Source organism: Aplysia californica, unplaced genomic scaffold (assembly GCF_000002075.1).
Source record: "Aplysia californica isolate F4 #8 unplaced genomic scaffold, AplCal3.0 scaffold00407, whole genome shotgun sequence".
Lineage (NCBI taxonomy): Eukaryota > Metazoa > Mollusca > Gastropoda > Aplysiida > Aplysiidae > Aplysia > Aplysia californica.
This window is the reverse complement of record NW_004797677.1, coordinates 396182-407783: the sequence shown is the minus strand read 5'-3', so window position 1 is coordinate 407783 and position 11602 is coordinate 396182. Positions and strand designations below refer to the sequence as shown.

Here is an 11602-nt window from a genome sequence, read left to right as displayed (position 1 = left end):
TCCCCCCCCCTCAACCCCAGGTTAATTGACTTTGAGTCTCCTGTTTCAGACATAACTTCCAGGAAATCTTAGGTATGCCTATAACAACCTGTCGGATTAAGCTGTGTATAAATATAATGTGTGTTTTACTTTACCCCATCGGGGTGTTAAAGTCCGAGGCGTCTTAGAAAATTGTACTTATGTGTGCTAATATCATATTATTATAACCTTTAACAGAAGGCAATTAATCTGTTAGTTGAGTTTAAAGATTGTGTAAACTCCTATTTCTTTTTAACTTTCGGATAGCTTTTAAAGCATAATATATAAAAATAAAAACATGTTTCTGCTGTTCTTTTCCTAAACAGAGCCCCAAGCTATTAGTACGAGGATCAAGCTGCAGAAAACAAACATGTGGAATGCCTTTGGGAACTAAGGGTGAGTTTTTCAAAGTGTTTTAAGAATGCCCAATTCGATTAAAGTATATACATTGCTTTTGAAATGTCACATGCTAAGGCGCATTTTTATCGCGCGTGCGTTTTATTTTAATATTAAGGTGAGCTTTAAACGCGTAAATATATTCTTGGACACCCGTCAAATCAAGTAAGACGTCGGTGGGTTTTCGTATACATTCGTACATATCGTTGAAAAGAATAGGAGCTATTCTTAAAATGTCCCTTTCAAGATAATGAGTTCAACACCCAATGTTTCAACTGACAAACTTAAAATGCTGTTTCGACATTGTGCTGTCTATAGAAGAGATTTCTTTCCTAATTTACAAGTTGAGAGGATTTTCAAATTTAAAACTCACAAAGGATAATTGATTAACTAAAACTTCTCATGAAAGCCTATAGTATGAGCATCAGACACATGTGCATGTAACATAAACTTTCTGGTGCTGTTTTGCTTGGTTTTCTGTTGTTTTCTTATATATTTTTTAAGTAAAAGGAAAGATTTGGCGAGCATTATTCGTCTCGAAATACACAGACTGTAGTTACTGTGAAACATTATAAAAGCTGTGCTTCCCAAGCCGGACGGTATCGCACCATTAGTGGGCAATTTGGTAATTTTGGTAGGCTTTTGGGGATCACTCGGGTAATGACAGGACAGGTGCTATTTAATAACCCTCTTGAGAAAACATGTAGGTGGGCGGTGTACAATTCAGCCTCTCAAAGGTGGCCAAAGTGGGCGCTAGCCATTAAAAAGATTGACAAGCGCTGATGTAGAGTTTCATTACTTATGATCAAGTCTGTGATAGTCTTAACGCTTGATCAAGTAAGCAGTGCCATAGATATGAATAACATACATGTTTTTTTAAATGTAGCCACGTATACTAGTCCCCTCAGTTTAATGTAAAAATATTTAAAATATTACTGGAATGTTTTCTTTTCGCTTTTAGCCCCCTTTTCTATTAAATCTGGCTTCCTGTATTAGTTTTAGATTTATAACTGAGTCTCACAGAAAACACCCACTTTGTGATTCAACAAAAATCCTATACACGAGAAAAGTCAATCTTTTTAAAAACCATTAACATTTACTTCGTATATTTGTTGGGTATCAAAGAAGGAGATACGGGAATAAGAGGAAGATAATAAGTAGAAAGGGCTACTGGACACGTTAGGAAAATTGGTTAGAAAATTGAGGAGGTGGAAGGGTATAAACAGTGCAAAGATGTACTGTATGAATAGGAGGAGCCTGTTGAGAGGGGAGGAGGTATAGGAGGAGAAGTAGTCGGAGGTATGAATGTCTATATAGCTATGAATATTGAAGGACAAAAGAAAAGACATCTGTGGTGGAAAATAGAAACAGCACAAGAAATGACTACATTGTTGCTGTTCCTATCGCTGAGTGAAATCACACCAGAGCGTCACTCTTAGCTTCTGTGCTATTTCGCCTACATGCGTGCCAATCTGGTTTTTGTTTTTGCTTTGCTTTTCTTTTTTCTTTGATGGGTGAGGGAGGGAAGGGGGGGGTTGCTATGGGTTTTTTTTCACCACCAGCGACCTCATCATCCCGGTGTCAATTAACACTCTGTCTCTGAAATATCCCACACCCAGTTTGAATTGAGTCCCCGTCCCCTTTGTTCATCGCGCACTTCCCCGGGTATGCTAGGGTATGTTAGGGGACTCTGGCTTTTAGACGAGGGTCAAAATTAGAACTAGTCACTTTACGCTGGGAAGCTAGAGGGTTTGGAATTGCAGGAAAGAACTGGTATTTCAGAATTCCTGAGAGGCCGGAAACCACGGGGACGCCACTTTTGTCGACGGAGGCCACACGAAATCCTGATTACCAGCCGCTCTTTGCTGGGGTAAACGACTTAAAGGAATCTGTATGAGAGTCGTCTTCGCCAAGGACAGTTTTAGCCCAAGATTTGTCAAGATGTTTAAAAGAGCAGCTTGAAAATTCTGTTCACAGACAGAAAGCTGAAAAGTCCTCTGTGACAATAGCTAGCGGCATTTCATAGAAAGAAAACAAAGTTGTTATGATGAGAAAGTAGAAGTATTAATAATAATAATAAATAATAAATGACATTTATATAGCGCTCAACCCCGAATAAAGTACACAGGCTCTGAGCGCTTTACAATACAGTACAACATACAACAGTAACATGAAACGTTGTGTTCTGACTAAAGAAAATTATTCCAAATATTCATCTTATTAATTTAAAAACAGAAACGACTTCAGCTGACATTTGAATGAATCAAAAGATTTGATTTCTCTCAACGTATTTGGTAAAGCATTCCAGATCTTGGGGCCTTGGTATTCAAATGCCCTTTCACCCATTGTTTTAAGTTTCATAGATGGTAAAATAAATTTATTTTTGTCTTCCTTCGGAAGATTAGAATTTTCCAATTGGCACACTAAGTCACACACGGTAGGGTGATGTATTTGTCATTGTGTCTCCTTGCTTTTTGAACACACATAAAGTCGTTGTTTTATGTTTGAGGCAGTGATAAATCCTTCCATGGAGCTTCATGTGCACACGCATTGTCACACACACACTGACACATACACACACACACATACAGAGACACACACACACACACACACACACACACACAGAGGGAGAGAGAGGGAGAGAGAGAGAGAGAGAGAGAGAGAGAGAGAGAGAGAGAGAGCGAGACAATAATAATATGTACTATGTTCATGGGTGTCTACGAGTATTTACGTATTCTTATGTGTGTATTTTTCAGAATAAATAGACAGTTATAGATAAACAGGCAGATAGACAAACAGGCCGACAGACACACAGGCAGACAGACAGACAGACAGACAGACAGACAGACAGACAGACAGGCAGGCATACAGACAGGCATACAGACAGGCAGACAGGCAGATAGATAGATAGAAAGATAGATAGATAGATAGATAGATAGATAGATAGATAGATAGATAGATAGATAGAATGCACCGTTTCAAATTCTTCAACTTCTACAGTGATTCAGACGCATTATTTTACCACTGGTACCTAAAATCGTGTTTAGGTCCTCGGCACAGCCTTCAGCCCACGAGATTGCTCTCCTTCGTTATGTTAAGATTCTCCCGATCCGCGGCTGTCGCGACTGAAATAATTGCGACAAAGACCAAGTCTGGGTTATACTAGGCTTATTTATAGGTCTGCCCTGAGTCCCAAGAACGTCTTGGGCGATGTTTTCTAAAAGAGGTACAACAGGACCAAGTCTGCGAGGTCGATAGCCTTACCACAACCTTTATTGCCTCTGTTGTTCAGACAGCGTTCTCACTCTGAAAAAAAATGGTGAAATGGTATAGGTTTAACGCTCCTATCAACACTGCTATGTTATTTAGGAGGCGGGAGCTCCGGGTTTAACGTCCATCTCGGAAAGGACCGAGCCAAACGGGAAATTCGTGTGAAGTACCTTTCCCAAGTACACGACGTCGGACCTAACTGAATCTTGAACCCCCGAACCAGCAATCTCACGATTACGAGTCCGGTAGCCTAACATCTGGGCTACCGACGTCACTTACTGCGTTCTCAACAACTGCTGATGTGTTTCTGTTCCCCACTTGCTGTTTATTGAAGAATCAACCCTGTCGTGGGCTGTAAGGTTTCTTTCAGAACTAGTTTAGTCGTGATAACTAGTTAAGAAAGAGAGATAATATGCTAATATTCATGTTGTATTTTTCTTATGGGGTAATGAGGAGTATGGTGGTTGCAGACGTATTCTGTTTTTTGTGTCTTTAGCCATACACCTTATTGTTCGTGGGTCGTTGGCGGGGGTTTTCGTGTGGTTTGCTTCTTCTTTCACACCAAACATCTATCGTCCTGATCTCTCCTCTTTCTTTTTTTGTATTTGCTACTCTCTTGTAACACCTCTAACCTTGGGCACTTATATGACCTTATTGTATTGTAAGTGTCGTAAAACTAAAGCTAAAAGTATAATGGTCATAAGAAATAAAAAGATTCACTTTAAATCTTAAGTTAAGTCTCCCACTCTGAACCCTACCCCAACCCCGAACTCTCCACAATTTTTCTTCTTATTTAGAAAATCAGTTATAATGTTGGCTTTTTCGAACATGCCAGACAGAGCCAGCCTGATCTAAGTGAGATACAGTATCCTTGCTCACTGACGAAAAAAAATGCTTCCATTCTTAAGACTTCAACACATGCCCTGTACGAGCGGAATTAGAAAGTCCTAAAGTTATGCCACTGCCGAAGGAAATTATTTAATAATATATTAGTAAAGTTTGTTTTATCCTTACAAGTACGCAATGACAATATAGTCCTTGCAACACCAACAAATTTACGCGTCTGGCGCTGTGCGGCAGGATAGCTAAATTTGCTACGGTTCTTGGTTTGAAAAGACAGAGAGAAAGAGAGAGAGAGAGAGAGAGAGAGAGAGAGAGAGAGAGAGAGAGGAGATAGGGAGAGAATGAGAGAGATAAAAATATATGCGTTGAAGTAATAAGAGGAAACAAAGAACATAAATAAACAAGGTGAAGGAAAAGAAATGGAGAAGACACCAGTCGCAAGGAAACTTGCGCAAAAGAAAGAAGGACAGGGATGCTTTAGAAATGAATAATAAGAGAAGATTTTTTACATAAGAAAAGAAGTAATCCTTAAAGAGCATAAAACGTGTATAAAGCAACGACATCTTTCAACCAGCACGGAAAGTCTGGTAACTGCGATGATGAATGAAACCATTTTAAACGTAGTTGACAAACGAAGCGACAGAATTTTGAAAAGCATAAACTTTTCAGGTTTATTTAGGTCACAATACTTTCAATTTCCGTCTTCAATACTTCTACCCAGCTTCACGCAACTCCTTTTTTTCTAAATTTTCATTGCATTTTCTTAGAATAAAGTAAAGAGTAACGTTACACACACACGCACACACACACACACACACACACACACACACACACACACAAACACACAAATACACTCATGCAAGACGAATGAGTGTATATTATATTCTATGCCTGGGAACATGGACTTAGTTTACTCCAAGCTATGGACAGTGTTGCTCAACTTACATGGTGTGTCTCAACAACAAACTGAACTAGCGTTTGTTGCTTCCTGTCAAACGGATCTTTCTTTTTCCCTGCCCAATCTCTCTCTCTCTCTCTCTCTCTCTCTCTCTCTCTCTCTCTCTCTCTCTCTCACCCACACTCATTCTTTCACTCGGTCATTCACTCTCCAGTTTGTTTACAGCGATCCAATTCAAAGCGACCTCGCTCCCTTAGTTCAATTGTTCTCTCCCTTTGTCTGCCTTATTTTTCTTTCTCAGTTTACTCTTAAATTACTATCCCTTCCTTGCAACTTCATCTTTTGACTTGTTTAACACTCCTGTTAACCGGAACGCTACCCGACTCCACTTGTGTTTTTAAAAAAACGAATAAAAAAGAAAAAAAACCGGCTTCCCTCTCACAAGTCCATCCTGATCTTTACCAACCCCACGGTATCAAGTTCTGTTTACAAGATTTTCGAGCCTTTAATTCCAACCTCTGCGTCTATTGAATCACCACAGAGACCCCGAACTGTTCTTTTCTTCATTGCCTTTCTTCTTTTCTTTTTTTCTCTTTTTCTTTACCTTTGTTCTTTTCTTTATTTCTTTTATTCTCACCCTCCTCCCCTTCCCCCACTCGCCTTTTTTTTTCGTTGCTGTTTTGTTTGGTGTATTTTTTTTTCAACGACGTCGAGTTGAATTCCCCTGTGTTGCTCGACTTGATACAGCTCCCCCAGTCTGTTGTCAAAGTGATGGGTCATCGCGGTATCTATCATCAGGGAGGTTGGCCTGGTCTGGCGCGCGTAAATCTGCCAAGCAGCCGACCGACCGACCGACCGACCGACCGACCCTGGGGTTCTTCTTCAGTTCGCTCAGACTTCAGACCGCGCCTTTCCTTGCTCGTGTCCACTGGCACGTGACTAAGTGTCGTAAACAATTGCACGAATACCACCACACCACACCACACCACCACCACCAGCTGGTGATTGACCCGAGCACTGATTCCTCAGCCGCTGTTTTTACAGCGCGAGCTAGAAAGTAGTTATTTCCTACACTGCACTCTTCGATCAGATTTGCTCTTTCTTAACCTATGCCTCGCAGGCTAATGTGACCGCACCCTAGAGTTAGCGGAAATCAATGACTAAACAACGTCTTTGTTTTTCTCACCTAACTTGCTCCTTTGTTCTATTCGTTTGATTGTGTGTCTTCAGCCAGGTGACCTGGATTTGTGTTTTTGTCCCATTTGGAGGGGGAACGGATGGAAAGAAAGGAAAGCGAAGCCAAGGGTGGTCCTTTGCTTTCCCTTTTCTTCGATTTTGTGTGAGTACAATTACGACTGGGAGAAAGATGGTAATTCTACCAAGCTTCAGAGAGTCTATTGTGAGTTCATTGATTGTACCCGGCGAATTTAGGACACTATGCAGTACAACCAACCCCCCCCCCACCCCCAACCCCCATCTCCTGCCCTCTTTGACTACTCTTCCATTCTCATCCTCTGTTATGTCTCCCCCGCACCACAGAAGATCTGAAGTTGCAATAAACCTCTGTTAAAATGTTGACGGAAGGTTAAACTAACCACGAGATGTTTATACTACTCCTTCTCCTCCTCTCCCTCCTTCTCCTCATCCTCCTCCTCTTTCTCCTCCTCCTCTTTCTCCTCCTCCTCCCCCTCTCCCTCCTTTTACTCCTCATGAGCAGCTCCTTTCATCTTGAACTTATTGTCCTCGCACACTTTCATACATTTTAGTAAGAAAAAGAATGGACCGGGGAAGGGTGGGGGGGGCAGGGGAGGGGAGGGAGATATTTTAGCTTTCTGTTAATCTCCTTCATTAGCAGAGTAAAGATATTCCTCATTAATAATACATTGAATATTTTCGCCTGGGAGAAATGGAGAAGCCTCCTTCATATCTCTTTCGGTATATTCCTTTCTCATCTTGTTCTTCGGCCACTCTCCCTCCTTCTTCCCCCCTCCCTTTTCAGCTACTTGGCCCATCAGCCCATCATGAATTGAATCCTATTATCCATTCTCACTCCTACCTCCTCCGTCTGTCTGCCTGTCTGTCTGTCTGTCTGTCTGTCTGTCTGTCTGTCTGTCTGTCTGTCTGTCTGTCTGTCTGTCTGTCTGTCTGTCTATCAGCTGTTCGTCTGTATACCTGTCTGTCTGTGTGTCTGTCTGTTAGCCGCACACCCAACTCACTCCCCCTCTGTGTTTTTCTGTGCGTGTATGTGTGTATGTTTGTGTGTGTGTATGCATGTATATGTGTGTGTATGTGTGTGTGTGTGTCTTAGTGTGAGTGTGTGAGCGCGTATGTGTGTGCGTACGTGTTTGTGCATTTGTATGTCTTCATATTATTATGTGTATTCTAAACTCCATCTCCATCTTTTGGCCCCTGGCGTCTCTCTCTCTCTCTCTCTCTCTCTCTCTCTCTCTCTCTCTCTCTCTCTCTGTGTGTGTGTGTGTGTGTCTCTCTCTCTCCCTCCCTCCCTCTCTCTCTCTCTCTGTCTCTCTCTCTCTCTCTCTCTCTCTCTCTCTCTCTATCCCCCTCTCTCTCTCGCTCCCTCTCCAGTATTTTCGTTCCTTTGTTTTCCCTGGCGTAACACTGTAATTCTCTTTAGAGAGCCCACACCGAAACGAACCCGAATTATTCCAGCCAAAACTCAACAACGGCTGGCTTATCTTTAGGCCCCTGGCGTCAATAACGCTCTCCAACATCACCCGCCCCCAGCCATTCTCAATTGTCAAGAGAAAATGACAAAACAAGAAAGAAAGAAAGAAAGAAAAACGAAGAAGAGTAATCACAAGATATTCTCTAAATTGTTGACAATTATTTTCCTTTCAATAACCCAAGAAAGGATTAATAAAAAATATGAAAGGGAATCAAGAACCGGCAATAACATTTCATGCCCTATCCATTTCTGCACAGCTGCTATAAAAATGAACGAGCCGTGATAATTCTTCCTGCCCTTTTTTTCTTCCTTTTACTCCTCTTTCCCATCAAAATTGGCGTCTCGTTCTTCTCAGGTTTCGTGTGATATGTTCATTTTGATTGCATTTCGGCCTCTTGCTCATTATCGTCAAGTGTTGGTGTTTTTTTCGTTCCCTCTACTTGTTTGCTTATTTATAGTTGTGTTGCTTTCCTGGTACAAACTATCCATGCGTGGGCAACACTGCATGTCTGTTAAAACGTAAAGAGGATTTTTAAAACAAAGGTTGACAGGGAGACTTATACATTTATTGATGTAGGGGTATCTCTGTGGTGTGTGTGTGTGTGTATGTGTGTATGTGTGTTCGTATGTATGTTATTACATTGTGGATATGTGTGTGTGTGTGTGTGTGTGTGTGTGTGTGTGTGTGTGTGTGTGTGTGTGTGTGTGTGTGTGTGTGTGTGTGAGCGTGCATGTGCATGTGCGTGAGTGTGCATGTGTGTATATATGTGTGTGAGTCTGAGTGTGTATTTGTGAATGTGTGCAAGTGTGTGTATGTATGTGTGTGAGTCTGAGTGTGTATTTGTGAATATTTGTGTGTGTGCGTGCGTGTGTGTTAGTCTGTATGTTTATGTATAATACCCATCTCCCTTCACCATAATCTCACTCTTTTAAAAGCTTATAGAACCTTCCAATAGAGGAAAGGCAACTTTCAAAGCTTTCTACGTGTTTGTGTGGACAATTGTTTTTCAGTGCCCTTTCCGTCACTCAATGTCGTGCGACGTGAAGGCCAGTAGAAAACGTGCCTATCCTTGTCTGTGAACTTCCCCTGGAGGGTAATCATGGGCCATCAACTGGTCTCCTTCCAAGATGATTGTCCGGTGCATAAGGCCTATCATTTCTTCAGCGAAGTCCACGTTTCACCTAGTTTCTTGACCACTCCTTTCTCTTTTTAAAAATCTTCCTTTACCTCTTCCTCCACTTTTTCCTTTTCTTTACCTCTCCTACCACATTTTCCCTTTAGTTACATTTTCCTCCACTTTTGTCCATTTCTCTACCTCTTTTTCTACTATTTCCCTTTCTCGATCTTTTCTTTCAGCTTTCCCCTCTCTTTACCTCCCCTTCCCTTTCTTCTCTTTCTTGACCTCTTCAGTCACCATTTTCCGCGACCTTCCGGAGTTCGTGTTGATTTATTCTCGGCGAGTTTCTAGTCACACTTATCGTCGACCTTTTCTTAACGAGTAACCGATCCATCATCATTTTCTCTGTATCACTTGTATTTCCACATTTAATATTGTTAGCCTCGTATAATTATGGCACGGCATTGGTGGAATTAGGTGCACGTCAATTTTGGGGCATTTGGAGGTATTAGTATAATCTTAAACTTTGCTCATTTGTCCTGTTTCCGATGAAAAAAAATACTCATAATATCTTGATTAGAAGTCGAGATATTTGCAGTTGTTTTGCCTGGTTCATAGGTCATAGAAAATAACCGCCAAACTTTCGTGAATTCCAAAGCATGTCCTTGGGAACTGAAAGCTTACTGTTCTTGTGTGCTTTTAATCTCCGTTTTTCCGGAAATTTCGAACGGAAATGTTTGTTTTTTTAATTGACAGAAATAAAAATTCAACTTAAAGATTTGCCAAACCGACAGAAAAAAATACCAATTTTCTTGATTTTATTATTTTGACGAGCGCCTGATGTCACCACATTGTCTCACAATTGATTCTCAAAGGTAGGCAATTCGTACCGTCTCAGGACTTAACATCATCAGTTGACGCCACATTTCAAGTGTTTATGCCCTATCTTTTTTCCTCTAATTATATTGCTTTGCCCAAAGCCAATATGCCTCTCTCTGCAATGGGATGCCAGATTGTCGATATGGGCTTTGTTGACTTAAGACGTGCAGGACATAGCTTTAATGAGCTATTCACAATTCAGTTCTCAATGGGCACACAAAATAGGACAGTGCACGATAACGAGTTTGAGAAACAGAAAGCACAGTAGGAGCATTGTTGGTAGGAAAGGAGAACGGGCAGACTGGGGGTGAGGGAGGGGGAGGAGTACGACCAGAGATGGTGGGGAAGGAGAGATATGGAAGGCGAGGAATGGCTATAATTATAAGAAAAAAATAAAACTAGGAGAAAGGCGAGAAAAATGTGAAACACACCAGTTTATGTGATGTAGCGGTTTGGCGCTTTGTCGGTGTACATAAGAGACCCGAGTTCGATTTTCGAGTGAGGTGGGATTTTTATCGAACATATCGGTCTTTCTGTTGGGATCTTTTATATGTATATAATTTTATAATTTTATACATAATTTTATAACCTTCCACTGGAACCTACTCTAACGAACAACTTTTCCAAAAGAATCCGCCCTACTAAAGACCACCTCCCACCCACCCATTCCTACAACATTTTTATGTTGGGTTTTTTTCTGCATAATAATCGCACTGGCAAGGAGGAATGACTGTTTAAGATGCCCACTTTCCTCGTCAGCAATGGGTGGTCGTCTTTGACAGGTTCGACTGTATATTTATACAGACAGTACACCGTGGTCAGTTTGCCTTGAGAACCATACCATTGGGTGTCTAATTGAAACTTATGGAAAGAGGCTGCTTAAACTTCCCATTACTTAAATTATATCCATCAAGTTACAAACTCATTTTACAAGACTGTCTAGGGGTATTCTCGACCTGTTCAAAGGTACCAAATGGGCCTAAAGTGCACACGCTATCTAAACATAGCACAAATAAACGTAACCCTATAGCACCTATTGTAATATAGATCATCTGTTCCTCGATTAACAAGTTAATCAGAGTTTAAAAAAAGAAGACTTTCTCCATCAAGTTTGACTCAACCCTTACGGTCGATTCAAGCAACGACGGACGTCTAGAGAAGCGTTTGAAATTTTAACAAGTGCTTGAGGATGCCCAAGGTGATAACGGGACCAAAAATGGAGCATAGAGCTTTAAACTGAGGCAATAAAATAGTTTAGAGCATTGGTTGTCAACTTTTAAAAATAGCCAGCACCCACATTTTCCACCTTTGAGAGAATAAACTATTGGTACCCCCCCCCACGTATTTGGATTTCCAAACGTAGCATGAAATAATGGCTGTCACTATCTGAGTGATCCCGCAATATCTACCGGAGACGTCTCCGACGGAGACAAAAGCAATCAAATTGCTTGGTGCCTCTAGACCAGGTAAAACCATCTGGTGGGTTACATTGCC

At 41.2% G+C, this 11602-nt stretch overlaps 1 protein-coding gene across 1 annotated transcript in view; it reads left to right on the top strand.

Moving 5' to 3' along the window:
- The first annotated feature begins 283 nt into the window (after positions 1–283).
- The window catches only part of LOC101859657 (sex peptide receptor), a 159122-nt gene continuing 147803 nt past the window's right edge, over positions 284–11602 (top strand). The window contains exon 1 of the mRNA XM_005104163.3: positions 284–414. The gene's annotated coding sequence lies outside the window, so the exon portion shown is untranslated. The remainder of the gene's footprint in view (positions 415–11602) is intronic.